This window comes from Formica exsecta, unplaced genomic scaffold (assembly GCF_003651465.1).
Source record: "Formica exsecta isolate Colony F162 unplaced genomic scaffold, ASM365146v1 scaffold352, whole genome shotgun sequence".
NCBI lineage: Eukaryota > Metazoa > Arthropoda > Insecta > Hymenoptera > Formicidae > Formica > Formica exsecta.
The window spans coordinates 660,329-665,387 of NW_021850773.1; positions in this window are offsets into that span (position 1 = coordinate 660,329).

Below are 5,059 nucleotides of genomic sequence, written 5' to 3' on the forward strand. Positions count from 1 at the left end.
AAAAAAAAAAAAAAAAAAGAATAAAATAAAATAAAAGCAACGAGGAGAGCTATACAGGATCTCGTGTGTTGGAACAAGTGTTCTTCGCCAAATCTGGCACGCGGCGACATAATGCGCGTGTGGAGGCTAAATTACCGCCTTCCTGAATTCTATAAAGTTCCTTCGCTTGCGGCGAATCTTTATCCGCGCTTGCGAATCTTTTTCATTATCGAACATGTGTGGTTTTCATGATATATATGCATGTTCTCTAATATAACATATATATATAATAAAAAATATAAATAGTGTAGAGTATAATAATTACAATGTGTATAATTATAATAACAATATAATAAAAAAATAAAGAAGCTTCTATTTTACTACTGCTTGTATATATGTTTATATTATTACACATTATATTTTCGTCTAATCTCTCTTTCTATTCTCTTTCTCCAAAAGTATTTTTTATGTTACATTGCATATAGACCATATTCTCTTACATTAGTATTTTTTTTTTTTTTTCGCAGACACTCGTGCTCGATTTAGAAAAACTTAAAATCCACGATCGCGTGATAAGTTATAGGATCAGGATCGAGGAAAAGTTGCATTACCATTGATCGAGGCGTTAATTGTTTTCGCGAATGTTACAGTAACAACTACTTTACTTCGTATTGGAAGTGTGTTTACGTCAACGTGTCATATTTAGCATGCATTTAACACTCTCGTATCTATACTCATTCGATATCATAATTTTTTAATCTCGACTCGATCAAATAATTTGTCTGACTCCGATTATAATATGTCGGTAATATATTGAATTCAGTCTGGAATTGAATCATCTGATTGAATCATCGTTTGAGAGTCGCACGATCGCGTTTAACGCTAAACGCGATCGTTTAACTCTCGGCGCCGACGATAACATCGTGATGATAATGTCATGTGCTATGATTTGCGCTAACAATAAATGGATACAGCTCTACCTGAAAATAGGCACCTTTAACAAATAATCATACTAAATGCAACATCGATTCTCTACCGTGTTGAACGTAATTCCAATATCAAATGGATAAATCAAACAACCGCGATTAACACGTTAAATGTAATTTGTTTAACATTGAAATCGTAAGCTTGACAAGTTTAAATTGTGCCTCGACCGCATTTGATAGTTAAAGTAGCTGTCTATGCAATTTCTAATTTATCCAACATAATTAAAACAGTGCTTTAATAATCAGTCACACTTTTCAGCGTTAAACGTGGTCTATTCTCCAATTTAAAGTTGCGCTCATGACTAATGCAAGTGCATTGGGAATTAGCCACGTTTAAACATGACTATCCAATATCGAGTTCGATTTATTCTACGTTACCTACTTTACTTCCTCACTTTACTCGAGAGATTTATTTCGCGATTACTCCGTTTATTAAACAATTCAACTTTCGAGGTTGCACTCGATGGGGCGAACGATCGGTTGAGAATTCACCGTTAACGAGCAGTATCACGAGTATACGGTATCAAATACGGTATCGAGTATAAAAAATCGATCGCCCGCTCAACGTTAAACCATCGTCCGATTACAATTGATTGATATGCGATATTATTATTTCGTCGAATCATATTAGTCGATCCCTGTCGCATCGAGCTGTATCGCGAGCCGCCGCGTAATCGCACGATGTAAGACCGGAACCGTTAAAGTGGGTCACTGTCATGTGTCCGGCCGGTGTCGCGGATCGACGACCTACGTTCCTCGTTCGTTGTAAACGTTCGGAATCCGAAAGAAGTCGACGACACGGCGAACTGGAAGAAACTGGCCCGGCAACGAAACAGCGCGACGTCGATTCCTGCCTGCCGGCTCGGGCTCCTTCCTCCACCTTCTCCTCCTCCTCCTCCTCCTCCTCCTCCTGTTGCTGATCCGCGATCATTGTCGACGTCATCGTACGCGATCATCGCAGCCGTATGACGTCATCCGCGAACGCCGGATGCTGTCATCACATGCGCGATCGCTCTGAGATGATATCTCCTAGATGTACATGGGTCCGGCTTCTGTCATAAACATGTGCGTGAAGAATGATCCTTTTCTCCTCGCAACATCTATCATTTATATATTTTTTCTATTAAGAGTTTTTCTCAAATTTTGACAAGTTGATTTATATCAAGAATATGTAAAAGAAAAATTTTTCTTTTAAAAATCTTCGAATAATATTCAAACAATGAGAATTTTTTAATTATTATCGATGTGATTAAATGCAGAAAATTTGATTAAATTGGATATTAATGCAAAAAATAATCTTTATAGATTTTTTCAAAGTCTAACAGTTTGTAAACTCTTCTGCTTAGAGCTATATGTAATTTAATTTTATTTCTCTTCGTTAGTACGTTGATTAAAAAAATCTAAAGATAATTTGAAACAACACGCGATCAATAGAAAATTGTGATTTCAATAAATCGATTTAAAGCTAAAATAAAATTATTTTAAAATCAAAATAATCATTCTCAATTTCTAATTATATGATAATATATTTGATTATTAATTATACGATATTATAAATAATTACTAGATCCTATACATCGTACAAAACCGAGGACAGTTGCAAACATGCAATCGCATACGTATTTGACGACTTTGGAGGAGAATTTCCTGGTGCTGGATCATCGCATCCTTCAAATACAAGAAGAAGGAGGAGGTTGACGCACCGCGACCTCCTCAAGGTAAACCCACGTGCCATCTTCGGGCATGAGCTCGCGCATGCCGTTTTAATTCGCATCGCGTCTTATGCAGTCAATTAAACGGCTGCTGCTGCGGTCAACTACCTCTATCGCAAAAATCTAGCTCAATTAACAATTAATTCTCAATAATCCTTAGTTTTTTAATTCTTATGAAGTTCATTATGTAGGGTAATTTAATTAAATGTCGAGGAAATTTATTCAGTTCTTTTTTTTATTATACAGTAAAAGATAGATTTCTCCTTATTTATTAAGCGTAGTAAAATTGATATCTATACAAGTGTTTTGATTATGTGCGACGCTTTGAGTCAGATTTTAGATTTTTTTTTAGGTCATAAGGGATTAAAATCACGGTGTGGAACACGTGCCGCCGCGTCAATGCCCCGCTACTAACACAAGCGGGGACTTAGACGTGAATGAACGGCCAGCTCGCATTCTGCGCGATGGAATATCCGCGAGTGGGGCTCCGATAGTGTCTCAGCAGGGCTGTAATTTACACGTTAGCTGAACGAACTATAAGAGCTAAGGTCTCGAAAAAGACCTCTCGCGTCATTAAAGAATTATGTATACAAGCACTCAAAAAAATGGTTTTGCAACTACAGCAAAAATTTTCTGGGTGCGCAAAATTAACTGAGGTACATAAATGATTAGCAAATACTGTGATATCGCATATGTTTCGCATTTAATCAATCTAAGTGACAGAGACAGAATTTATATCTGAACTGTTTGTGAAATTTAGAAAGAATGTTTTTCTGTGGCGCCTATCCATGTTAAGGCCAATCATACTTGTTATAAAGTTTGGCTGTGGTAGACAGAAAAAATTAGCGGCAAGAAACAAATGAATATATAATCCTCACGTCTAACATATTTGTATAACGCGCTCAATCTATCTAGCTCTTTTAAACAATTTTTCTCAATTTTTCGATGCTGCAGTTATAATTGGCAGTTATATTTCTCACAAAGATCGTTCTAGCTGTAGTATCGAAACTCATATTTATCCAATGCAGTGATTAACATTTGGCAATGGGACCTAAATTTTCTAGAAGATATTATTAGAATGTTGCTGCTATAAATTCTATATGTAACAGACAATATTCTAACAGATACAAAAAATAGCGATAAATTTTTGTTGTGACACCTAGAAATCTACCTATATCAGCAAGACATTTTTTTGAGTGAGTGATTCTCGATACCAATATCTCAAACTCAATTAATAATTAATAATTAATTTAAAATATTCAATTCATTTACTCAATTACACTTCTCACTCTTCTATCGAAATTCTCTATTTAAGAAGAAATTCATATTCGTGTAGATTATATTACTGAACACCTGTCTCATAAAATCAATCTGTCATGAAAAGACTATTTTACAATTAAATTTAATTATTCTCTAATATATTAATTAACGAAAAAAAAGAAATTTCGTGCTCGCGTTATGACCGCTGGTTCAAATAAGTTTACATCCGTCGCTGGATGGTGGGTCGTTACCGGCTTGCCGTATCAGGCCGAGCCTACGTCACGGTGAGCGAAGGTATTCCGGACGTCGCCGTCGCGGACACGTCGGTTAACCTGGCCCAGAAACCGAGCCGGAACTGCCGGTGGAATCAATGACCTTGGCGCGCGAGCTCCGCTCATGGCCACCGACCTCGGGAAGAAAGTTTCAGCATTGAGAGCTTTCAACGGCGACGAGGACGACAACGACGACGATGGCGATGACGATTGGATCTTAATTTAACGCGATGCAAATTTTATAAGTTTTATTTTAAAGGGACATATAAAAAATAAATTTTATTTTAATATTTTTATTCGTAATATCAGATACGGATTTCTTGTACTCGATATTTCAGAGACAAACTTTTATTCAATATTCGATTTTACTTATGCTGTAGTATATGTTTTATTTCCTGTCTTGATATACGCAATTTAATTTCTTATTGTATTAAAATTAAAGACTGCGTGTGTGGGGTCATAAAATCATCATACATATAGTCATACTTTACTTTGGCTTAAATTAAAACAAAAATTTAAAATAAAACCTGATTGTTGTGATCGTAAAACGAAAAATATGTGATTCGCGTGGAAATTAAATAAAAAAATCCGATTGTAAATAATAAAATTTAAAAAAATCGTGTCGCCGAAACAAGATTTGCTTTTTGAAGTAAAATAAATTTTGCATGGCGCGTTTTAAAAAAATAAAATCGATTTGCGTAGCGTTAAAAACGGGATTCGCGAGCGAAATAAAATAGTTAAAGCGAGATTCGGTTCTCGCGTGACGTGAAATAAAATCACGTTGAAATTGCGCACTTGGGTTGACGCACCGTGTCCGGCACGCGTGACGTATGTACTCTCTTGCCGCAGG